Source organism: Pseudonaja textilis, chromosome 1 (assembly GCF_049901715.1).
Source record: "Pseudonaja textilis isolate UNSWEBS1 chromosome 1, rPseTex1.2, whole genome shotgun sequence".
Taxonomy (NCBI): Eukaryota; Metazoa; Chordata; class Lepidosauria; order Squamata; family Elapidae; genus Pseudonaja; species Pseudonaja textilis.
In genome coordinates, this window is record NC_141990.1 from 192,159,451 (window position 1) to 192,186,715 (window position 27,265).

Below are 27,265 nucleotides of genomic sequence, written 5' to 3' on the forward strand. Positions count from 1 at the left end.
AACTGTATTTTCTCTTTTTCCTTTACTCAACATATGTCAGTCTTGTTTCAGTTCTAGTCCTTCATTCTGATCTTTCGTAATTTCTTGGTGGAACCGATACAATTTTTGTGGGGTGAACCAAAAAAGAGGATTGAATAGCATTTCCTTTTCTTTATTAATTGCTGTTGTCCTTAAGGAGATCACACACTTATTCTTTTCATTACATTTTAAACATTCTTATTCTCTTTTGTTTTTGTTGTTGGCATTCATTTCTAGCTTCAACTCATTTTGAGCAATACATTTCCTGATTTTCTTTTTTGTGTGTACACACACACACACACAAACATGCTAAACTTTGGTTGAATGCATTTTTACAATTCTTGTAAGATACACCGCATGCCAATAGTTCATGTTCATTATGGAGATAATTCAAACTATAAGACCAAATGATACTCATCAACACTATTTGTGCAGTCAATCTACTCCTTCCATTTGCAGTCATCTTCTGTGGACTGGAAAAAGGAAAGAAGGTTACTTGAACTCTTAATTACTACGGCTTCCCTCCTAAATCTTTAAAGTTAAACAATTGTATATTGTTGCTATATAATTTGTTTCTGCATGTCCTAGCTAGCTAGGATAATTGTCAGTGGACCTGCTAAGCTTTAGACATGATTTTAAGAGCCCTGGTGGTGCAGTGGTTAGAAGGCAGTATTGCAGGCTAATTCTGCCGACTGCCAGCAGTTCAATCCTGACTGGCTCAAGGCTAGTAATCCATCCTTCCAGGGTTGGTAAAATAAGAACCCAGATTGCTGGGGGCAATATGCTGACTCTATAAACCACTTAGGGCAATAAAGCACTGTGGTATATAAGTATATGTGGTATATAAGTGGTATATAAGTATATATGCTATTGTTGTTTTGTCACATCCTTGAGCCTTCATAAGAATGCTTCAGAAATCAATAAAAATTATCATCATGCATTAGCTTTAGTTTCTTGCATTAGTTAGTCACCAGTTCTTCCAACTATATCACCTCTGTTTTTCAGTGACCCATCATCCTGTTTTGTGTCCATAATGTCACTTCTTTCCACAAAGGCTCAAAGCCAGCAATTTCTATGTGGGCCTGAAACTGTTTCTGACTATGAGAAATGCAGAAAACCTTCTGTTGGTCACTCTTGTCCTCTTTCCTTTGTGTCTTCCTTTTAACACCCTATTTTCTTGATCATTTCTGGATACTCTCTGGTATTGGATTATATTTGATTGTACATGTTTATTCTCTCTTATGAGCTGAAGTAGGGCCACTTAGCTTTATTTTCTTCAAGCATTGCTACAAGATTGTACCTGCTGGAAGAATGTATTGGCATGTTTTCATATCAGAACGCAACATACCAGATGCACAGCCTCCTGTCTTTTTTTGGTTTTCACTTTTAATTCTTAAAGAATGAGCAGGAGAAGGCTTTTTTCTGCCTTTTTCTAACTCTTACCATCACTCTTCTCTTACTTAGGGAGCAAATCCCACCTGCCCTGTACATATGCAGATATTTACATTTCTGTTCTCATTAATTATGTCACTTATGCAAAGCCGCTTCAAACCAATTTGCAACTTAACTACGGTATGGATTTTAGGTATAGATTTATATGTAATGCATGCTATTAAAAGAAAAAAAAATGTGCCAGTGGGCTTTCACTCCTGTACGTTTTTATCTTTTTTTTTTCTTTTTTAGCAAAAGTAAATTATGAAATGAACTTCTCATTTTTCCTCAAAAATAGACAGGAAAATCAACACAGGAATCATGTCTACAGTTGGCAAAAGTTTGTAGTTTAGAGGTACATATTATGATTTGGTTTCAGAGGTACACGTTTAGAGATAAACTTTCATTTATTTAGTACCATATTTATTCTTATTTATGCTTCTCAGCTTCTCCCCAGCGTATGCACAAACAGGCATGCACAAATACATTTTTCTTGTTGCCCTGTAGCCTTATTCACCAAGGACAGAAAAGTAGCAGGGGGTGTGCATCACTCTTCCTCTGGCCTAGTGCTACTGAGGCAATTTTTCAGAGGAGGATAATTTCTCTAATCTTTGGATTACTGGTAGCCTGGTATTTGACTTTTTGCCAGCTAAAAACTCAACTTCCATGTTAAAGTGGAACTAATTAATTCTGAGTTAATGGTGACTAAATCTTGACAGGGGAGCAGGCCAGATACTTGACATATTACTGAAACAGTTTGAACCAGTTAATGTTAGTGGTCACTCTCTTCCTGGAAATACTATTTTCTGTGGCTCATATTCCAAATGACTTCACAGCACTTTTCCTCTCAGTGAGGGGTGGGGGGTGGGGGGGAATCTGAGCCCCATGTCAACTTTTCCCCTTGCCAGAATTCAGTGCATCTGTTCTGAAATTGCAAAGAAAATACAATTGCTCATATTTCATGGCTTCAAAGGGAAATGGAATACAGGGTTTGTGTTTGGTGATTTGAATGGCCACACTGTCAGCTCTAAATGGAGCCACTTCTAAGTTCAGCATCAGTTTGTAAAGTGCATAGTCTTTAATTGATTGCTAAAACTTATTTTAAAATATAAAGCGAGAATACCCATTTTCTGGAATGGATATGTTTTATGAAAAAAGTATATTTATAACACCTTTAGTCATGTGACTAAAGCAAGATGGAGTCAATATATATGTTGTAGTTTTGTTTTAGGAAAATGACAGAGTTGCATAGGAAGCTATAAAATTCCTTTAAATATTTTTTTTTAATTGGAAAATAGAGGTAGTCTCGACTTATGATCAGAATTGAGCCCAAAACAAAAGCAAGATATTTGTTAAGTGATTTTTGCCCTATTGACGGCCTTTGTTGCCACAGCTGTTAAATGAATCACTGCAGTTGTTAAGTTAGTAAAATGGTTGTGAAGTGAGCCTGGCTTCCTCATTGACTTTGCTTGTCAGAAGGTCACCAAAGGTGAGATTACATGAACTTGGGATAATGCAACCGTTATAAATATGAGTCACTTGCCAAGGATCTGAATTTTGATCACATGACCATGGGGATGCTACAATAGTCGTAAGTGTGAAAAACAATCACAACTCACTTTTCTCAGTCCTGTTGTAACTTCAGTCACTAAACAAACTGTTCTAAGTTGAGTACTACCTGTAATTTTCAAATAAACCTTCCCAACTCATTCTCAGGTTCCAGCGATTGTTAGACAATTTTTTATTTATCTAATTACATAATCTGTTTTTCTCCTTTATTTACTCAGCTTTTCAGTCTTCTCTGCTCTTTCCAGATATTTGCTTTGCATGGCTTCATGTCATTTTTCTTTAGACTTTTAGTTTCCATTTTAGCAAATAGCTGAAATTAATTTGTGGACTATTTTATATTACATAGGTAAAAGTTACTGATGATATTTAATGTAGCACTTGGCCATAATGATGAAGAATCCCCCTAACAATTACAGATAATTTGATGTGGCTAGATCTGGATAGACAATAATTATGTGACTGAAGTTCTCAGCTAACTTGTCAGGTTTCTTTTTCTTAAAGTATTTATTCACCTTTAATCTGTTCTTACAAAAGGATGCATTAAATACAAACGTAACCATTGTGTTTCCAATGAACAATATATATTCCCTTATATTTTAAAAGCCCCAAATCTTTGCCTGTTGCATTTGGGAATATGAATAAATATTTAAACAGACATAGATACTGACACATACATTCTATAATGCTTAAAAGCAAACCGGAACATAATGTCTTATTAAATATAGGTTCTAAGGCCGTTGTTTTTGGAGCATTCTGTGAGTTCATGCCGGAATTTGCTATAATAAAAACTATTTGTTAAAACAATTAATCATTGGCCTCCGAAGACTCCAGAGTGCCACCATCTTCCACCCTCCAATCTAAATGGGAAGCACAAGATGGCTTCCAAATTTTAAACCACTCTTCAGTGAAGAAATGCAACCCCATCCAAGACAAAAGTTGGGAAATCCCCAGAACCAGAGGGCCCGGATATATCTTTTATGAAATCTTCATAATGTGGAAGTAGAAGTAAATGCATTTGTCCGAGCCAGCATTGAATTTGGTCAAATATGTGACCTGCTCTTAATTGTGGTAAGAAACGCCATATTTTTTTGGATAAGCCAACTGAATGAAATAATGACCGTTTGCAGTAAGCTGTACTCTCATTCTGATTCCATCACTGTCACAATCTAATTTTAAAATATTCAACTGAATTTTTATTTGAGATTCCTTGATCAGTCTAGTTGGCTGTTCAGTTTGATATGATGTTAGAAGCCACTTGCAATTGCTATATTTTTGGCATTATATCACCACCAGATGTACTTTCTCAAATGCCTCCAATATTTTTTTGGCCAAACAAACATTCTGATCTGGTAATATTTTTCTCCTAAAATAGACTGTGAAATGTCCATTCATTAGCTTCATTCCTTCATTCTTGAAATGCTTGACGTTAAATGGAGATATATATATTTTAAATACAGAGATGAAAGCTATTATTTTTTATTTAGTTTTTCCTGCATAATGGCATTTGTGACAAGGTTATTTGCTTCAATATAATTTTGTATACTGATTAGTGTATTTTGAAAGGGGCCTTGAGGCACATTGAATGGAAAGACACTATATGAGTAGGAAATGGAAGGATAAATGACCTTCATTTAAATGCAGTCAAGTAATCATTATCAAAGTTTTAAGCAACTTGAGCTGCCAGCACGAAGAATGATGACAATAATTGCCAGTGTCCTTAAAGGACAGAGGCAACCATTTGGATCATTATCACAGTTTTAAAGTTCATACAGAGAAGAGCTGCTTTCTCTGCATAGAAGCAAAATGATGATTATTTTCAACATTGGGATTCAAAATTTAGAAATGTCTTTCACTTATGAAACACTTAAGTATGAATTTAGCCATCAGTCAATCAGATGGGAATTCTATATATTACCAATATTAGATTGTTTCCTGTTTATTGCTAAAACGTTTGGTTAGGGTGGATTTGTATACAGCTACTCTATATTTCACATTCTTGAGAAGAATCATTCACTCTAAGCCTATTGTCTACTCTGCTCTTATTATTTTTGTTTGTTCATTTCTTATCCCACCTTTATTATTTTTATAAATAGCTCAAGGAAGCAAACATAATTAATATTCTTCCCCCATCTATTTTTCCTCACCACAACAATCCTGTGAGGTGAGTTGGGTTGAGAGAGAAGGACTAGTTTGAAGTCATCTAGTTGATGTTTATATTGCCGGTTCAAAAGAGGCCACAAGACATTCTTTTAGCTAAAAGCAAAAAGTTCTTAACAGAAGTAGTTTGTGGTTTCTTACATCATGTGATTTTTTTTCCCTGTAACTTAAAGGAGTTGTTCTATTATATTATACAAAGCCCATTAACTCTTCAAGAGACTACATGTCTGGTTTTCCAGGGATTGCACCAAGTGAAATGGAGCAATCAAAATCTAGTGTTCTGCTGGTAGAAGGTTCATGATGAGTGTTTATCCATCCTAGGTATAAAAATCCACAACTTTATGACATAGCAGTAGTGACACTAATGGTGCAAGACTCATATCTATCACTATTATGTCAGAGGAGTGCCACCAGTTGATTTTTTTCATGTAAAGAATCTTTTACATATTGATTTACGGAATCAATTAATGCACCTAGAAAAGTCACTTTGACCAATTTGCACTACATTTTCTAGATAAATATAACTTATATTAATTTCATCTTAGATACAGCAATTTTGTTGGAAGCTAAGATGGATAAGGCCAAAATTAGGGCTTGTCATTCATCTTGGATATTTTTTTAACTTAGGAAAACCTGGGAATTGTAACAAGTTCTTTGAGAAATTAAGGACTGCTAACAACTTTTTGCAATGCCGCCCACCCTTCTTGGCCAAGAAATTTGCCAGCAAAATCTTGGAAGGAAGGTAGATATTTCTCATGGAATGTAGTCTGGATTCCCAGGAGGGAGGGGTTGCATTTCAGAGAGCAAAGTATGGAATGATTGGTTAGAAGGAAGAGAGGTAAAATGGCTCCTCCTCAGTGATTCCCAGAATATATTTATAGTAAGGTGAATAGTTGCTTTAATTTGGCAAGATTTCTCTATGTGAACAATAATAAAGGAAATTGCTCAGGAGTAACTCCCATTTTAGTTTCACCATAGGTTCTACTTTGTTAGTACTCCGTGTCAAAATTTGTACCCCATACTAACATCTACAATAAAGTCTGGGAGAAGCAATTCAGAGATTTGGGCTAAAGTATCACCAGAACATTAATACACTCCATCCCTCACTCACATTAGTAAATTGCAATACTGATACTGCCTTCTTTCAGGTATGCATGTGTGCAAGCGTCTTTTCAAATGCTACTTCACATTTTTTTTCAGAATATTACCTCTGGTCAAAAATGTCCTTTACAATATTCAGTGTTCAGCATCTTTCCCCAAATTCATCAGAGGAAAACGTGGTTCTCTGAATAAATATCTAGTGGAAGTTTGGAGGTGGAGCAAGAAGTATAGTCTGTCACTTTTTCCTGGCACAGCTGAAGGATCGCTCATTCTAGCAAATGTTATTTTCCATTTGAAAAGCAGAGCATTATTATTTATTAGGGCTTCAATAGCCAGAACTGTCTTTAATAGAAATGACAATACAGCTGGATAGAGCTGTGTGCTAAATAGGAGCTTCCCAAATTTGTGGAATTTCTTCCTCATGTTATATTCAGTTATATTCAGTGACCTTTCAATGAAGCCTTTAAAACATTTCGTTTGTTTTGGTGCCTTTTAAGTTTCATGCAGAGTTTTACCTTTTTACTAGTTATGTGGCTGGCTTGAGTTTGTATCTTTATTTATTTATATCTGTGGTATTGCTGGCACTCCTTAAGTTTTTCCTTTTTGTTGTTTTTTTGTAGACTATTTTGCTGGTGAAATATTTTGCTAGTGTTTATAGATTGCTTTTTAATCAAAGAATATAGTATGTTTGTGAGGTTTTGTGGATATACAGGTGAAACTCAAAAAATTAGAATATCGTGCAAAAGTTCACTTATTTTAGCAATGCAACTTAAAAGGTGAAGCTAATATATGAGATAGACACATTACATGCAAAGCAAGATAGTTCAAGCCGAGATTTGTCATAATTGTGATTATTATGGCTTACAGCTCATGAAAACCCCAAATCCACAATCTCAAAAAATTAGAATATTACATGCAATCAATAAAACAAGGATTGTACATAGAACAGTATCGGACCTCTGAAAAGTATAAGCATGCATATGTACTCAGTACTTGGTTTGGGCCCCTTTTGCAGAAATTACTGCCTCAGTGCAGCGTGGCATGGAAGCTATCAGCCTGTGGCACTGCTGAGGTGTTATGGAAGACCAGGATGCTTCAATAGCGGCCTTCAGCTCTTCTGCATTGTTCGGTCTCATGTCTCTCATCTTTCTCTTGGCAATGCCCCATAGTTTCTCTATGGGATTCAGGTCAGGTGAGTTTGCTGGCCAATCAAGCACAGTAACCCCACGGTCATTGAACCAGGCTTTGGTGCTTTTGGCAGTGTGGGCAGGTGCCAAGTCCTGCTGGAAAATGAAGTCAGCATCCCCATAAAACTCGTCTGTGGAAGGAAGCATGAAGTGCTCCAAAATCTCCTGGTAGACGGCTGTGTTGACCCTGGACTTAATGAAGCACAGTGGACCAACACCAGCAGATGATATGGCTCTCCAAATCAACACAGATTGTGGAAACTTCACACTGGACTTCAAGCATCTTGCAGTGTGTGCCTCTCCATTCTTCCACCAGACTCTGGGTCCTTGGTTTCCAAATGAGATGCAAAAGTTACTCTCATCAGAAAAGGACTTTGGACCACTGAGCAACAGGCCAGTTCTCTTTTTCTTTAGCCCAGGTAAGACGCTTCTGACGTTGTTTGTTGTTCAGGAGTGGCTTGACAAGAAGAATATGACATTTGAAGCCCATGTCCAGTGTGGTGGTTCTTGATGCACTGACTCCAGCCTCAGTCCACTCCTTGTGAAAGTCTCCAACACTTTTGAATGGCCTTTTCCTGACAATCCTCTCCAGGCCACGATCATCCCTGCTGCTTGTGCACCTTTTTCTTCCACACTTTCCCCTTCCACATAACTTTCTATTAATGTGCTTTGATACAGCACCTTGGGAACATCCAAATTCTTTTGCAGTTCCCTCCTTATGGAGGGTGTCAATGATGGTTTTGTGCACAACCGTCAGGTCAGCAGTCTTTCCCATGATTGTGATTCCTACTGAACCAGACTGAGAGACCATTTAAAGGCTCAGGAACCCTTTGCAGGTGTTATGGCTTCATTAGCTAATTAGAGTGGGACACTTTGAGCCTAGAATATTGAACCTTTTCACAATATTCTGATTTTCTGAGATTGTGGATTTGGGGTTTTCATGAGTTGTAAGCCATAATCATCACAATTATGACAAATCATGGCTTGAACTATCTTGCTTTGCATGTAATGAGTCTATCTCATATATTAGGTTCACCTTTTAAGTTGCATTACTGAAATAAATGAACTTTTGCACGATATTCTAATTTTTCGAGTTTCATCTGTATGCAAGTTATTAATTGTAATAAAGAAACTAGCTTCTGTAATTGTAATAAACAAACAAAATAAGGAAGCCCTTATTCCAACCTATGTTGACAAAAGGATACCATACCTTTATGAATGACCTAGTATTTAAACATAGTTTCAGAACATGACTGTTGGAAAACTGATTGAGCTTAGCCTTCAGCCAGTGTTTATCATACACATAGAATAGGAATGTCCCTGCAATTTATCAGTTGCTTACAGTATGGTGTTGCCATGCTTTGCACTGATGAAACTATTTTTTTCTATAATCCCATCATCACAATTCCTTTTTGTATGTAAAAACATAAGCCATATCCATGGTTATTAAGGACCTATGTTGTTATTAGCTTTTAAATCACTCTTGATTAACTGGTGACTGAGTGGACTTAGTCCTTGCAGTTGTCTTAGAAAGATTTTTGGAAGTAGGTTGCCCTAGCTTTCTTCTTGGCCTGTAGAGAGAGGCTGTTGGTGCTTTAAGCTAGACTTTCATTTCCTTGAGGATGAGAATATAGTGTCAGCTTGGTTGCACATGAGGAGCACTTACACAGCATGAACAAAACCCCTCATCATGTGGCTTAAGTCTACAACGCCCACATTCAAGAATATCTTGTATCCCGTCCAGTCAATATATTCTTGCACAGCCCATTTATTGCAGTTAATATAATAATTGGGACCAGAATCCAGGATACCATCTGAGCTGAAAACCCATCAGGAGTTCCCAGATGTCAATTTCTGCCTAGAAGTCAACTCTCTGAAATCAAATGTGGCACCCCCTGGCCACCTAGAAATGCAAAGTAAGCCTGATCCCAGGTCATCTTGGCACCATTTCAGCACCTGCAGATAGTAGTGAAAGTCACATTTCTCAACACACACACACACACACACCCTTTATTTCTCATTCAAACTTCGCTTTCCCCAAGCCATTCCCCCAAACTCACTTTTTATGAATATGGTTTTCTGCATAATAACATAATCCCCCGTTAGCTTCAGCTGCTACCTTGCCACTCAGCCTGGAGGGAAAAACAAAAAATAAGCACCTCTCAGCAAACTCAAGAGTATGAAGCGGTTTCAGAAATTACCTACTGCATCATGAGGTTGTGTTTCTGAGATGGATTTAGGGAGGTGAAGCATGTCTTATTTCTTTGGCCTGAGGACTTCTGCTGAAAAGCAGAAGGAGGTGGCTGTGCCAGTCCTGATAGTCGAAGTCTACATGGATTGCTATCTCAGCTCTCTCCAGTCTAGTTATGCGTGCTCTGCCATTCATTTCCCTTGTACCTTCTGCGCCATCTCCGTTATTTCTTCCTTCTGATGCCAGGTTCACACCCCAAATTTGGATCACCTGCAACGTAATAACATTAACAGCTTATCTTTGATTTTGAAAAAAACGTGGCATCTTAGAAGCTTTGTGCTACAGGTAGTCCTCGACTTACAACAGTTTGTTTAGTTATCATTCAAAGTTACGACAGGGGTGAAAAAAAGTGATGTATTACTGTTTTTCACACTTAAGACCGTTGTAGTGTCATCTCTGTGGTCATGTGATCAAAATTCGTTTGCTTGGCAACTGGTTCACATTTATGACAGTCGCAGTCACCCAGGGTCATGTAATCACCTTTTTGTGACCTTCTGACCAGCAAACTCAAGGGAGAAGCCAGATTCACTTAATGTTAATTAGCTTAACAACTGCAGTGATTGACTTAAGAACTGTGGCAAGAAGGGTGATATAATGGGGCAAAACTCACTTAAGAACTGTCACTTAGCAACAGAAATGTTGGGCTCAATTGTGGTCATAAGTCAAGGAATGCCCGTATAGCATTGGAAGTAGTTTTCAGCAGTGGCATCTCAAAGACAGTGGTGGAGTTCAGCGTAAGATAAAAATACAGAAGAAATAAGGTAGCCATTTCCTAAGACTCTCTTTCTGTGTTATAATTGAATTCCAAGCATTATTAGTAACCACCCTTCTAAAATCAAATCTGATCTGGGAAAGTGACTATAGCAATCTTGTTTATCCTTCTTCCTTACCAGCTGTTAGAACTTCTCTCAGTTTCTAGATTTGGGATAGACAGTAGAAAACTTTCAGTGTCTCCTATGTGGATCTAGATCAAAATGAGGGTCACAAACAAAAGATTGCAAATTCTATTACCTGCATTGTCAGGTGCTCCATGGTAACAGTAACCCAGTTTTAGGCAGCAATATGTTTTGTTTGTTTGTTTTCAAAAAAGAGAGACTCAACTGCAAGATATGCAGGTGAGAGAAACTCAGGTGAGAAACTTAAAAAAATTCTAGACACCTGAATATTAATGATCAGAAAAGGTCCTTTCTTCTCAATATGTGGATTTTTCTTTTACTCTTGGCGTGGCTTAAAGACTTTTCTGCAACTACAGTTTCCTTTAACTAATTTAACATCTTAAATTTTTCAGTACTGGAAGGTTCTTCAAGATTTCATCTCCATCAAAGCTGTGGGATTCAATTCGGCCCCATGTTTTTTTAGATTTTATTACCAATGATATTTCAGCAGAAAAGAATTCTGAACTGAAACATGAACTGTCTATACAGATCAGTAAATCATAATGTTATAGAAACAATTCTGCAGGGACAATCAATATGGATGAAATGTGTTCAATGTATATTTGTGATTATGTATATAGCTGCTATCAGTGTTTGAAGTAATAACATAGAAACTCAGTTTCTTATGTCCATGCATAAGGATCCTCTTGTTGCTCCACAGGCATGGATATCTGTGATAATTTTTAAAAGTTACTTAGCTGGAATGTTATGCGCATGTGTGCAAAGTATATATTATTTTAAATAATTGAGGTTTTTGTGAATACTGCTTTACCTGGAACCCTACTGATTATGTGTCACAATTGCTATTTAATAAGGGCTTTCCCTGAGGCATTGTTTAGGTGTTATATTGGTCATTATGTCTGGTTTTCAGTAGTTACATGTTAGCAAGGACTTAGTTTGATGGTAGTAGAAAAGAATATTGGATATTGGTTCCAATTCCTATACATCCATGAGCATGCTTGCTGGCCAGCCTCAGGCAAATTATTAGCTATCACTCCAAACTAACTCTCAATTTTGTTACAATAAATGTTTCATTGTGGCAGGACGTGGCTGTTTTTAAAAACAACTCAAGAGGCGGAAATATTCTAGAAATTATAATGTGCTTTTTTCTTTTGTCCTTTCAAATTTGCAAGGATATCTAACTAGGTACTGTACGTATGCTTCTTGAATGTTGCATTAGGAGTGGAAGAATAATATCAAAATCTACCTTCCCATTGCGACTCTTATTAATGTAGCTGGCGAGCATATTTATTCATATGATTTATTATCATTTTATCCAGCCTGAGGCATTCTAAAATGCAGCATAATGTAATAGCTCTAACAAATGCCAGACATAATAGAATGGGATAAACTTGTGAGGCAGAAATCCATGGAAAGTACATAAGTTTTTTTGTGTGTAAGCCCTTTTTTTATATAACGATGTCAGTTTGATCACTTGAAAGCTGAATTACATAACACACAAGTACTGGACTATATCAAAGGTGAGATCTTGATTTGAAGTTTACTTGAATTGACTTACCAAGTTATTTTTAGAAGTTACAGTCTCATAATATCAACACAACTTGATTAAGTGTAATCTGATTTTTTTTCCCCCTATAGCTTCTTAAGGAGTATTGGGGATTGCTTTAGGGAACAGGATCTTGTTCAAACTGAATTTTTTGAATAAAATCAGTCTCATTGTACTCCTACATCGACTGGCTAGATGTCATAAAGAAGGGCTCTTATTGTTTTGGTCAGTCAGCAGTTTGAATGGTTTACTGAATGATTTTCAAGCATGAAAAATATTTTTTGCAGAATAGTGACATTAATACATATACTAATGATGTGTTTAAATATGGGTGAAAACAAATTAAGCAGTGTTTTCTTTGCCCGATTGTGACATTTGCATGCTGCTCCACATTAATAAGCAAACATACATAAACCCGTGTGTGTGTGTGTGTGTGTGTGTGTGTGTGTGTGTGTACATACAGAGAGAGAGAGAGAGACAGGGAGAGAGGAAGAGATACATAAGTACATACAAAATAGAACACAAAGCAAGTAAGTTCAAAGTAATATAAAATGTGACAATACAGGTAGTCCTCAGGTAACGAATTTCCATTATTAAGCATTATAGCCAGTCAGAAAGGTAGATGACTAGGCCATTTAGTGATGGCAGTTCCAGCACTTCCAGTTGCCAATGTTAAACGAATCTTCTGCTATTGTTAAGCATGGTGTCACACAGTGACCATTTGTGACCTCCTACTGGCTTCCCCCATTTATTTCACTTGTCAGAAGTCATCAGTGAAACTTCCAAATGGTGGTCACATGACCGTTGTCATAATTTTGAGCCGGTCACTGAGCCCCCCCGATTGCAATCACATGACCATGGGAACACTGTGATGGCCAGAACTTTGAAGACCAGTCTTAAATTTTGCTCCATAAGAGGTCAGTAAGCGGGGACTCTCTGTATAAGTGAACACCCCAAATAAGAAATTGACATTAAAAATTCAAGGTTTTTAAAAGGGTTTGGATGGACAAGAAAGGTTTTCTGCAGTGTTGAAAACTACAAGATTGGAATCAGACAAACTTCTTTGGTAAGACTGTTCCAAAACTGAGGACTAAATGGAAATTTGGCTTTCTCGTTTCATTTAAGAGGATATCAAGGCTTAGACAGATTACACAATCTTTCGGATTTCAGTCTTTAAATGAAAAGACAATCCCAAACCATTTAGAACTATCTTAAATAAAAATAACAATCTAAATGAAATCTGGAAACAAATTGGAAGATTCTTAACCTGAAAAAAACAGATGTAAAACGATCAAATAATCAAAATGAATTTTGCCCTATTTTATGACCTTTCTTTCCACTGCAGTTTGTTAAGTTAGTGACATGTTTATTAAGTGAATCTGGCTTCCCCATTGACGTTGCTTGTCAAAAGGTCACAAAAGTTGACCACATGACCCCAAGATACTACAATTGTCATAAATATGAGTCAATGGCCCAGTGCATCTCAATTTTGGTCACATAACCATGAGGATGCTCGTAAGCATGAAAAACTGTTATAAGTCCCTTTTCTAATGTCTGTTGTAAGTTCAAAAGGTCCTAAGTCTGTGATGGCGAACCTATGGCCTGCGTTCCACAGGTGGTACGCAGAGTCATTTGTGTGGGCACGTGAGACCTGGCCAAACTTACTTGCACTGCGCATGCACGCACCTCCCAGCTGATTTTTGGCCCTTTTAAGGCCTTTTTCGGCCTCCCTTTCCTTTTCTCAAGGAAAGCCTCTGCAGCCTTTGGAGGCCGAAAAACAGGCCCGTTTCATCAAATACCGGAAGTGATGAAACGGGCCCATTTTTCGGCATAGGAGCCCAAAAAGGTTAGCCACCACTGTCCTAAATGAACTGTTGTATGTCAAGAACTACCTATATCCAAGTGGCATTGATTATCTTTTTGGATTATCTCTAGTGGGCTGAATATGGGAATGGGCATATGCAGCTTGGGCTCTCCATTATCTCTGAACAAGGTTTTGATGCCACTGATAACAGCATCCTTCTGGGTTGAGGGGGAAGTAAGGAGGTACATTTCTTCAGTGGTTCTGTTCCTTCCTCCAAGGTTGACTCCAGTTGCTGTTAATAGAGGAAAGAGTTCCAGTCCTTGCCTCTTTGCAGGATGTCCTGGGCTCAACTCTTTCTCCCTTGTTATTTAATATCTACATGAAACTGTTGGACCAAGTCTTCCTTTGACCCAGAGATAAGTGCCATCTGTATGCTGATGACACACAGTTGTATATCTCTGCCCCAGGCCATCCAAGGAATGTCACTGAGGAATTCCCACTGCCTGGAGGCTGTGCAGGTCTGTATGGGGAGGAACTGCCTTTCAGCTCAACCCAGACAAGACTGAGAGGCTGTGTGGCTTATAGCATTCTCCAGATGAACTGTTCAGAGCATCCATTGTTTGGGATGGTGCTTCTGTTGCTCGTTTGATAGGCTGGGCTTTAATTGAGAGGACGCTCCTCCTCCTCCACGGGACTCCTCCCTAGCGTCCCCAGTTTTTGCTCAACCTTCGTGGATATAGGCAGCTTAATTTCCTTTCCCTTGGCCAGAACAGCAAAGGCTTCAAAAAGAGACAACAAAAAGGTTTGCTTTTAAACTCTAAACAACTCCTTTAAGGCGTTTAGTTTCAATGAGTCAAGCAGCTCCTTACAGTATATAACTCGAGCCAAGGGAGCTCACCATACCTTCAGATAATGATCTCTCGCCCCCAGGACAATCGGAGGTGATAACGCCTCAGCCGCATGGCTAACAACTCACATTACAATCTTTTCAAGCTGGGCTGCTACGATCACCGCTGCCCGCGCCCGTCAGGAGAGGCTCCATTTTAAAAGGGTCCAAGGCTTTTTTCTCTCCCCCGGGAACACCATCTGGGGTGGGGACATCAGCGCCCATCTGCCCCACCGCGCCTTTTTATTCAAGGGGAAACTGCAATATTGACTCCCCACAAGTTGTTGAAGTGCTACTGAGCCAATTTAACTCATTACGCGCCTAAAGAGATAACGGCAGGTGCCATTGCAGACTCACTAACCATGCGGTAGTGATCTGCATTTTATTTCTGGACCTGTGAGAGGCTTTTCTTTCCCCAAGCAGGGGTCTCCTTCCTGGAACCCGAGGGAAATCACCCTAATACATATGTGTGTGTGTAGATAGATAGATAGATAGATAGATAGATAGACAGACAGACAGACAGACAGACAGACAGATAGAGGTTATAGATATAGATATTCAGATATAATTATTCTATTTTGGACCCTTATTCATTAAGAAGGAAACAGTTGGCTTATGCCCTCACAGAATTAAACAGCAGCACCACAGCGAGCACCAAGGCCTGTGTCCGCCTGTGTCTGCCTGTGCAGAAAGCTGTCACAGGCCTACAGCTTATTTCAACAATTCCTCCTTTCTAGGTCTATGAGGTGTTCCAAATTTGGCTAATTTGGAAATAATAATATTAATAACAAAATAATAATAACAAGAATAATAATAGGAACAAGAATAAGAATTCAGTATTCTTATATAAGATTATACAAAACTGGGGAGCATTGACCATTGCTGGTTCAGGCCCCTGGGCATGCCAACTGCCCAACATTTCAGCCTCATTAACAGTAAAATTTAATAAGCGGTCGCAATGGCAAGTGGCAGTAGCTCAAGAACCATGTCAAATTCTCAAAACAAATTGAAGCATTCTAAGTGTACCTCCCAAGCAGCAGAAAAAGACACTAACAAGCGCCATAAGGTACTAGAAAAACACATGAAAAAGTTCATGTGGGAGGATGAAGAAAATTCTCAAACCTCATCTCCTCCAGGCCTACTTCGGCTCCAATCCCCCTCAGCAACCACCCCTGGATCTGTCTGTGTAATCCAGACGCAGTGCAGCTGCACAAGATCAGGTAGCCCATCTAGTTCAGTACAAGTGACTCGAAGTGCCTCTGTGGCCACATTGCTCCAACAGCGGCCAGATTCTGTCAAGATGATGACTTACCGGAAAAGATCCCCGCAAAGATGAGACTGTGGATGGAATTAGCAATACGCCAATGTATCTCTGCAGGGGTGCAGCACACTGCTTTGGCCAACAACAGAGCTGTCCTTCTGATTGGAATTCCCTATAACTCCGGTCACTAAGCGGGACAGAGCATCCTTATCCTCAGGTATCTCTCCACAGGAGTTTCTGTAGTTTCAGATATACTCCCACAAGGTATAGAGAAGAAGCAAGGGCTATTGATTGGGTGGAGCCAGAGGACTCAGAGTTCTCCTGCTCAAATTCTCAAATTCTAGTTAGATTTGCATCAGCTCACAATAAGAGGTGATGGTTGATGCTACATCTTGACGACTAAAACAATGCCGGCATAATTTTGTTTATGAGAATTCCATGGCATTATCTGTTGAGAGGCCACTTCCCCTCACAAGGATCTCCTTGAGGGTCCAGGGGACATTTACGCCGATTACGGACCTCTTTCTGAGGTTGACTATCGGGCTTCCTTTTTAAGTTGGCAGCCCTCACAGAATTCTAGCAGCACAGTAACAGCGAGCGCCAAGGCCCATGTCTGCCTGGGCAGGAAGCTGTTGAGGGCCAGTGACTGCAGGATCACCCAATTGCAATACAGGTCCTGAAAGATGTTCTCTATTTGGCTTCACAATTTGATTCCATATTCAGTCATCTAATTATGAGTTTGGTAACAGCACAACAATTTATGTTAGTAGCTATGCACAGATATAACAAAAATATTATCAATAATAACATAATATTAATGATATCAATATTATTATGAATAATAACATAATAACAAATTGAAATTACCCAAAAAGGGGGGGGGAGCAAATATCAAGAGGATTCCCTGCCTCTGTTTACATCAGTCCTCTGAACAGTCCATTAATATCTCATGCACATATAGATATATAGATATAGATATCTCACCTCGTGGGCTTTAGGTCAAAATCTTCAAGGGCAACCAAAAATACCCCCAGAGGACAATAAACCAACTCAAAGTAGGTCAAAATGTCCTAGAGAGACCTCTAAGACAACAAAGGATGCCAAGAGATGCCAAAATGCGTTAGATGAGCATATCTTAAAAAACAAACAAAAAAAATGCATGAGGGAGGTTGAACAGAAGTCTCAGTCCTCTTCCCCAGCCAGGCTGGTCCCAGTTCCAGAGTGCTCGCTTCAGCAGCACATATACTAAAATTGGAATGATACAGAGAAGATTAGCATGGCCCCTGCACAGGATTGACACGCAAATTTGTGAAGTGTTCCATATTTCATCTTGCCTCCATCCCTGGATCTCTCAACGCCATCCAGGAGAGCCTCAGAGGGACCGGTTCAACCCAGGCCTTCAGCAGCACTACTTGCCTGACAGACAGTTGTGGGACCATGTCAGAATTCCTCCTCCCAGAGGATATCCCTGACAAATTGAAGGCCTGGAGGGACATGGCAACTTGAAGAGGCATCACAGCCGGGGTACAGTAGAAGTTGATGGCTAGGCAGCCTCCACAATCTGACCTCGATTCTCACTCGATTTAGTTACTAGGCAGAACGGACCTTCATTACCAGCAGGTACCTCCTTCAGGGGAGTATTATATAATCCAGTTACACATTCACATGATGCACAGGATGAGGGAGAACTAGAGACCAGATGGAACAGGTTGAGGAAGGGTCTACTCACGACAGTGACCAAAATCTGTCAGAGGCGGATCCCCTAAAAAAGGGGGGCATGTCAGACATTGAAGGCATTAAGCCAGACCACTGACCTTCAGGTCTGTTTTGCCCTCAGACTTTTTTCAAGTCTTTGTTGTTTCAAAAAAAAACCCAACCCCTACCGCCTGCCTTGATATTCCATTCCCCTCGGCCCAACAATTGTTACTGTAAGGGGGGGTCAGACGATTTAATCTTGTCCCAACCAATAATGTAAGAGGAAATCATAACTGTCCCATAGAGGTTCTTGGACCTCGTCCAGAAACAGGGGGTCTCTTCAGTGGCGTATACCCCTCTTACAGGATATGATAGAAAATTTTTACTTTGGTTTTCTGATTCTGCTAAATTTCTCATCACCACGATAGTAGATAAAACAGTAATGGCAATTATCCTCCTCTGCAATTCCAACGGAAGCAGAAGAGGCTCTCAAGTTAAAGGATATACAGGGTTGAGTTGTCTCCATGTAGGGCATGTCGATCTGATGTGGGGGCCATAAGAGCGGAGTCGGCCGCATCCCCTTTTTTTACTAGATCGTCTCTCAGGTAGCTCCACCATCTGAGGGAGATTATCTCGAACTCCAATATCAGGGCACACAAGGACGCTGCAAAACTCTATTAAATTATCTGCTCGAGCCAGGGCATCTGGCTCGAGCCAGGTTACTCCTTGCCTACTGCTATGGCTCAGACATTGGCAAGCAGATATCACACAACTAATGGAAGCTTGCTTCCTCCCCAGTATATGGAGATAATTAGGTTGATGGTGCCCCTGACCTATCTCTGATAGAGACTAGAAGCAGAAAATAAGTTCCTCTCTTTTCATAGACCCCAAAATAGTCCTTTCTACCTTTTTGGAGGGTTCCTTCGTTCCCTCTACCAGGGACTTTTTCTCTCCAGACTCTAGGGACTATCTGGACGCATGAATCACCAACAGTTAGATAGTTTCCGATCTGGAGATAGATACTGAAGGGAAGGGCAGACCAAAAGAATCTCTTGAGGAACATGAAATAGAGGTCTCCAAGGCACAACATAGGCCTCACGATTGTGCCCCTATTGGTGGAAGGCTCAAGCCTTTCATGGACAGATGGGATGCCTCTACCTCTGTTTCCTGGGTTAGAGGTATCTGAAGGTTGGGCCTGGCTATAGAATTTCCATCCTCTCCCCGGAACCTTTGCATTACTTGCCATCTCTGGGGATCCTGTTAAAGGGAGCACTGATGGAGACAGCTATTGTTCATTTATTGGAGATCCAGGCAACCAACCTGTGGCACCGGATGAGCAGGGGCAATTTTAGTTTTAAAATGACTTAATCGGTCCATAGTTCATAGGAGGCTTAAGATGAGTATTCTGAACTCCATACTTCTGAGCTTCAGCAGAGGTGATTTTCTACCCTCCATTGACTTAATGGAGGCCCATCCCCACATTCCAATTAGATCTTCACATAGCAAACCTCTTAGTTTTTGTTATAATACTCAATGTTTTGAATACATTGCACTGTCCTTTGGGTTGTCATCTGCCCAAGGATCTTACGAAGGTTCTGATGGCTCTGGCTGTCCATCTCAGGGGAACACCTGTTAGACGGCAGTGTTATTTATATGACATTTCATTATTATCTTGTTCATATAAACAGGCAAGGGGGAGGCCTTAGCATCGGTCATCACTAGGAGAGACTTGCAGTCCATCTCTCATCACCCACGCATATGCAAGTTTCTTGCACTGGGCTACAATCTTACAGCCTCCTGTAGTGCATTGATATCACACATGAGACCTCAACAAGGTCCTTACCGCACTCAAGAAAACTCCCTTTGAGCCCATGAAGACCATGCGTCTCCATTCCTAACGTACAAGGTGGTTCTCTTGGTTGCCATTACATCGGCCAGTTACATCTTGGATCTAGTAGCCTTGTCAGTTAGACAGGAGCTCTGTATTTTTCACACAGACAAAGTGGTCCTTAGTCTAGATCCATCTTTCACCCATAGATAAATTTGGGTTTCCACAGACCATAGGAACTGATACTCCTGTACATTTGTCTGAAACCAACATAAAATCTGGCACGACAATGCCACAATCTAGATGTAAGGTGAGCTTTCTGCATATATTTCTCTTTGTTTCTTTTCAACCACCCACCATTGGATGCAAGACCTCTTCCTCAATGACCAGTAAGTGGCTGAGAGTACAATTCCCAAGTCCTATGAGACACAATCTCTTCCTGTACCCAGGGGCATCACTGCTCATTCGACCTGGAGCACTGCAATGTTGACAACATGGGCCACAAGCGCCAATAGAGAAAATTTACAAGGCGACAACATGGGCCTCACCATCGCCTTTTATTTAGAAACTATTAGAATGAAGTCTTCACCTCTACGGAGGCTGCCTTTGACAGGAGCGTGTTACAAAGGGTCCATAGGGACCAAGAAAAAGGGGAATCCAAACCAGACGGAAGCCCCTCCCGTAGGACACGCCAAGTTTGTCCCAAACAATGGATGCTCTGAACAGCTCATCTGGAGATGGGGTGTTGGTACTTACCTGACACGCCCTTTCTCTGTAGGCTGTGAAGAGCATCCATCCCCACTCTTATTCGTCTGGTGGGATGCTATTCCGGCCAAGTATTAGAAAGTGTGAAGGAGAAGAAATATTTCATCACTTTGACTTCGCCAAAACTGGGGACGCTAGGGAGGACTCCCATGGAGGAGGAGGAGTGTCCTTTCGATTAAAGCCCAGCCTATCAAACAAGCAACAGAAGCATCATCCCAAACAATGGATGCTCTTCACAGCTCACAAAGAAAGGGCGTGTCAGGTAAGTACCAATGCCCCTTCTCCATACCTAGTTATTTTCCATCATTAACTGTGAATAGGGTAACACTCCTCCAGGCAGAGTTGGTGCGCACTCAGGTAGTCTCTTCAAAGATCAAGTGGCAGCTGAGGCTAGGAAAACCTTCACACAGCGTGTCAGTTGCACACATACCTAGATCATTGGCTCACAGGCACTCCTGCCTTAAACCACTTTTCACCCGCATTGTTGCAATACGCTGTACGTGGGGCTACCCTTGAAGAGTATTTTGAAGCTTCAACTATTCCAGAATGAAGCAGCATGAAAAGTGCAGGTAGTACCTCAACACCTCTAATGTTTTACACAGCATATGATCACATTACTTATGGGACTGTCTCTCCCTGATGATTGCTCATTCCACCACTGAGTCTCATCAATGGAGCAGTGTCATTCAATGGGTCCCTTAGAAGCAGGTCTTCTTATCAGGATGCCTGTTTTGTAGAACAGCCTCCCCTCTGAGGTACAGACAGCCCCAGTCCTGCTAGCCTCCAGCTGTAAACACCTGTCCATCTCTCTAGATCAGTGGTAGCTAACCTTTTTGGGCTCCTGTGCCAAAAATTGTGCATGTGCTTGTACGCTTGTGCTCGTGTGTCAGCACCCAGAAGGTAATGCGTGCCTCCCCTCACCCCCTACACATGCAATCCCACCCCACCCCCCCGCTTCCCCCTTACCTGCACTGTGCCTCACAACTGATTTTCGGCCGGTTTGAGGCCTTTTTTGGCCTCCCAAAGACTTGTGGAAGGCTTCCTCAGGCTTCTACAAGCTTTGTAGGCCAAAATCTAGCCCCGTTTCGTCACTTTCATTTTTTTCAGAAAAACAGGAAGTGATGAAATGGGGCTAGATTTCGGCCTACAAAGCTTGTTAGAAGCCTGAAGAAGCCTTCCTCAAGCCTTTGGGAGGTCGAAAAAGCCTCAAACCGCCCAAAAATCAGGTGTGAGGTGCGCACATGCGCAGTGAGGTAATTTTGCCTGTAGCTTGCGTGCTACCACAAATGGCTCTGCGTGCCACCTGTGGCACACAAGCCATAGGTTCGCCATCCCGGCTCTAGATACTGGGGCCAGAGTGCAAATGGAGCTCTGATGTGGATGCAGAACGATCTATTATTGCTCTTGTGAGGGTTTATTATTATTATTTTCAGGAGCCTTGACTACTTTTGCTTTTTCCTTTTAATGCCATTTTTAATACTATAAATTATGATTGTTGCTTTTATCCACCCAGAATCTTTAGTTAGATGGGTGGCTATTTAAATATGTCAAATATTTAACAAAGATATATAAATACAATTTTTATGAGATATGCTGTCAGCCACTGAAGTCGCTCCAGGTTCTGATCGAGTAATAGATCAGTCAGCATCCCTAGATTGCAAATTCACTCTTCAAGAGGGAATATAGCCCTGTCGAGAATAGACTGACTGCTGCATGTGTAAGAGATTGATCTCTACCTTCTCAGGACTGAATCTGTTTGTTTGGCCTTTTTGTGTCCCTTTCTTTAATCAAACACTGTTGCAGTAACTCATTTATAGTAACTTAGATCCTGAGTTCTGTGGAATGTATGCTAGACAGGGCTATTTGGCCCCCAAAATAGAATTTGGTCTTCCACATAAACATTATTGCTGATAATATTTGCTGCTTTTTAAATATCTCCAATGTTTCTGCTTGAGAAATAAGCTACAGCGCTTAACTGCCCCCCACAACACTCATTTGCTGTACAATATTCACTTTACTACTATAAAAGCAGCTTGTTTGTACAGAATTTCTAGCCTGTTGGGGTTTTTTTTTTAAGTCTTTGAATTCTAAGCCTGAACCCTAATCAAGAAGCCCGGGTTTGAATTTGCATATCCATTTCGGATTCCTTTGTGCCACTTATCATGAAATATGTCTCGACTGCTGCTCCTTGTCTATATGAATGTGTGTATTTTAAGTGCATGTATGGACGCACAGATTCGCATACAGATGCCTAATATGTACCTTATACTACACCCAGATAAATTAGGATTCCAAGTGATAATTTACAAGCTCTAATTATGGGCTTTGCTTTGCCTAAAGCATAGTTTAACTGGCTTAATGTTTAGAGCTGGCATCATCCTAATTGAATGCCAATGGCAGAGCAAATACTGTTCCATCTGTGCACCGCTACAGCTAATGACTGAGGTTTTTTGACACTTAAGCAGAGGCTGTCAAGCTATTTGAAGAGGAAGTAGGAAACACATGTAAGCAACTCATTTGAATTGTCCCAAACTGTGCTCTAAGCAAGGAGAGGAGAACATTTCGTGCCACTCTTTCCTAACCTGGACGGTTTCCAGAGATGTGGAAAACAAACTCCAAAATATTGTGGCTGCAGCCGGAATCTTCCTAATCTAGTTTTAAAACATGTGTTTTAAGAGTCAGGGGGATCCTTCTGCATTCAAATAAATGCAGGATGCCTTTCATTGTTATTTCTATCCACCGTGAGGGGAAGAGAAGGAGAGATCTTCCAAGAATCATTCTTGGTCTGGCCTTGAATCCTCCCCTCCCTTCAGTCTGGCATCTCCTGATGGGCTGAATTGACAAGCATGAAACTGTAATTGCAACATATTTGGAAAGGACCAGGTTAGTTGATGAAAGGCAGTCAAAAAATATGGTCCTGAACTACATGTGTTTTTGGAACACATTTTTTGATGTCCCTCAGTGTTTCTCTGTGCCCTCTCTTAAGATTGATGCTATAAATTGCCTCTTTTACTTATCCTTCAGATAACTAAACCTAGATTAGGAAACTATCTGCAACCACAGTGGTTTGCATTCTATTTTATAAACTTGTAATGGCTATCTTTTTAATGGGAGAAGTTATGAAGTTCAGTCACTAATGCCAGGCTAAGCTGTTTGAACCTGGTTCTATTAGATCAGGGTTATCAAACTCAAGGCCCGCGTGCTGGATGTGGCCTATAGGGGTGCTTAGATCTGGCCTATGGGCCAGCCCTGGAAATAGCGGAGAACCGGCCTGCAGTGCCTCTACCAGCAAAAATGGAGCTTGAGTTTAAGATTGAGTTTAAGCACAATTCTGACACGCTCCTCAATGAAATTGAGTTTGACACCCCTTGGAATCAGCTAGAAGAAGAGGGCTATTCTTCCCAGTTGGACATACATATGAATTAAGAATACAACATTTTAGTATTAAGGGATTTTTTTTCTGTCAGAATTTAGTATGGCCCAACATTAGGCAACAAAGTACTGAAAGATTAAAGTTAGTACAGCAAAATCCTTTTAAGTTAAGTTTAATCTTTTCACAGGATAGAACTGGGCTGTGAGTCTGTATGAAGCACCTCTTACTGATATGAAATACCTGCTATAATGAAGATGATAATCACGTATTTTTGCAAATACAGTAAAAACAAACTTCACTTTTTGGTAAGCATTTAATCTATCATGCTTACTTTCCAGGGTAGTTTCTGAGGAAAAAAACCATGCAGATGTTCAAATTAATCTCAAAATTACATAAATTGTATCAAGATATTACTTCAGATATGCTGTTCTGTAATATTCTGTCCCTTATTCTCCTTGGATTTTTGGTATAAAATCACATTGAGACAACATTTGCCAATAAAATGAAGTTATAACCCTCTCCAAACTCGGCTCTTCCCAACTAAATCGTCTGTAGATATATTATACAATAAACCTCATATAGTAATTTCTAACTAGAGTGGCAAAAGGAAATTTGGGAAGGTGGCATTAAACTATTTAAATCAACGTGGACAACTTTTAGATCCCATGAAAACTACAGACCCATATTTGGCAGCCCAGAAATCCCAAATGGCCATTTAAATAGATTTTTCTCCCCTACAAATAAATTTGGTTACAGTAGAAGTGTGCTTAAAAGAGAAAATGTGTTTGGTTCTGCAGCAGTGTCAGGTTGAGAAACACTAATCTGCACTATGTACGAAATCTCTACTGTAGCTTCCTTGTTTCACTTTTCTAGGCAGGTTCAGCCAGGGGGAAAGCTAGAGCATCTTGGTTCTCAGTTTCAGCCACTTCCCAGCAGGGCTTTTCTAGACAAAGAGAACAAGATCAGTGCCTCTTTACCCTTTTCGGTCATCATCCACATGGCCAGTGTGCCGTCCCATCCACCAATCTTCTCCAGAATAACAGAGTTGGAAGCAAGCTTGGAAGTCATGTAGTCCAGCTCCCTGCTCAGGCAGGAAACTCCATAACATTTCAGACAAATGGTTGTCCAATCTCTTCTTAAAAACTTCCAGTGATGGAGCACCTACAACTACTGGAGGCAAGTCGTTCTACTGATTAATTGTTTTGTTAGGAAATTTCTCCTTAGTTTATAGTTGTTAGGAATGTAAGTCACCTAACAGTTATTTGGGTTGGAAATATATAAACTAGGATAGACATTTTAATACTATGCCTTTAAGAGAATGCTAAACTGTAATTGGGTGTGGTTCCGCAAATGGCCATAAGATGGAGCCAGAAACCTGGGTTGTGTTAATCTTAGAAGAGAGTGTGAGTGAGTCTCTGTTTCCTTCTCTTGGAGAGTATTGCCGTTCCTTCTAATGACTGTTACTGATCATTGATGTAAGTCTGTTACTGAACTGTTTTTTGATACTGGACTTTGATATTTGGATTACCCCTGAACTGAACAGTGACTGCCTTATCTGTGAATGACTTGGACTGCTTATCTTGGACTATGCTTAAACGTTTATTGGAAGTAAAAACCTACATTTACTGTACAGTATATCTGTGTACTGTTTGTGTATTATTCTTCACTACTCCCACTACGTCTCCCTGTATGCGCTCATTCTCCTAACGGGGAATTACCTCAACAATAGTTGGTTCTCTTCTTGATTAGTTTCCATCCATTGCTTCTTCTCCTACCTTCAGCTAATTTGGAGAATAGATTGACCTCCTCTTCTTTGTAGCAACTGCTAAGATATTGGAACACTGCTACCATGTTACTCCTTCTTTTCATTAAACTACACATATCCAATTCCTCCAACTGTTCTTCATATGTTTTAGCGTCCAATCCAGTGGTGTTATTCTACCGGTTCAGCCCAGTTTGGGTGAACCAATAGTAAAAAATGCTACAGTTTGGCCAAACCGGTAGTAAAAAAAATCTACTGGTTCAACTGAACCAGTATTTCTTTTTTGTTTTTTCCTCCCAACACTGGTATTTCTTTTTTCGTTTTTTCCTCCCAACAGTCACCTGTTCTGACGATCAGCTGTGCTGGGATCCCCCTCGCTATCCTAACTGCTTTGCCTAGGAGCCAACAAATGGAGCTCAGGGTGGGTGCTGCACAAAAAAGAAGTCATGTCCACCCAGTCACATGGCCACCTAGCCACTCTCACCTAGCCATGCCCACAGAACCAGTAGTAAAAATATTTGCATCCCACCCCTGCTCCAATCCCCTAATCACCTTGTTGCTCTTTTCTGCATTCTTTCTAGTGTCTCAACATCTTCATTTTATTGTGGCGAGCAAAACTGGATGCAATGTTCCTTGTGTAATCTTACCAAGGCACAATAAAGTAATATTAACACTTCACATAATCTTCATGCTATCTCCCGATTAATGCAGCCTAAGACTGCATTGGCTTTTTTGATGGCTGCATCAAATTGGTAGCTCATTTTAAAGTGATTGTCTAGGATTCCAAGACCTACCAGTACATGCTTGAATGCAGGGATGGTATACCCAGCCAGCCCATTCATGCCTGATTTTCCCAGAATTTTTTTTTAACCTTTCCTAAGATGCCATTGACTTTGCTTTTGCCTACAATTTCCAACCCTAACTCTGACTGAAGAGAACACCTATATTTTGATGTGTGCATGGATGAGCTGAACCTACCGTTCAGAATGCTTTGCATATGTATATGAAAAGGGTCTATTTTAAGTACACTTTCTAAAACCCACCATTACCGCTACCCAAAAGAGGTGCACAGATTTTTAACCAGTTTCCATTTGTTGTATCATTGTGTTATTTTATAATGGCCAATAATCCTTGGTGTTTCCCCAAAATAAAGTATTTCTAGCCAAAGGAATGTTACCCATTTATATCTTTTACAACGAGATGCACAACAATTCTTAAAATTTTCCTGTAAAATTATTGAATAGAGAGCTATGGTGGCTCAGTTGTTAGAATGCAGTATTGCAGGCTAACTCTGCTCACAGCCAGTAGTTTGATTCTCACCAGGCTCAAGGTTGTCTCAGCTTTCCATTCTTCCAAGGTCAGTCAAATGAGGGCCCAGGTGGTTGGGAGCAATGTGCTGACTCTGTAAACCACTTAGAGAGGGCCGCAAAGCATTGTGAAACAGTATGTAAGTCTAAGTGCTATTGCTATTATTTGTTCGTTAGCTCATTAAAAAACCTTGCTTTATAGAGAAGTTGAAAAGTCTTAGTATTTCACACCGAGGGGGAAGAAAAACTCAATCTACAGATTTAACTCTGATTTGCAGATGCAAACGTGATGATAAATTGTATCAGAATATATATAGTATATAAAGAATAAAGAGTCATTGTTTTGCTGCAGAAGGTTAGCATAGTCTCTAGCATGCATAGATTCTATTAGGAATGGGTGCAGTGTAAGTTCCCACAGTATACATTAA

General features: G+C 40.0%; 1 protein-coding gene and 1 non-coding gene across 3 annotated transcripts in view; both read left to right on the top strand.

Annotated features, from left to right (window-relative positions):
* FIGN (fidgetin, microtubule severing factor) overlaps nucleotides 1–27,265 on the top strand; it is a 128,407-nt gene that overhangs the window by 75,869 nt on the left and 25,273 nt on the right. The window lies entirely within an intron of this gene.
* LOC113434204 (U6 spliceosomal RNA) lies at nucleotides 17,329–17,435 on the top strand. Its single transcript, XR_003373775.1, has one exon. It is a non-coding gene; the product is annotated as a U6 spliceosomal RNA (small nuclear RNA).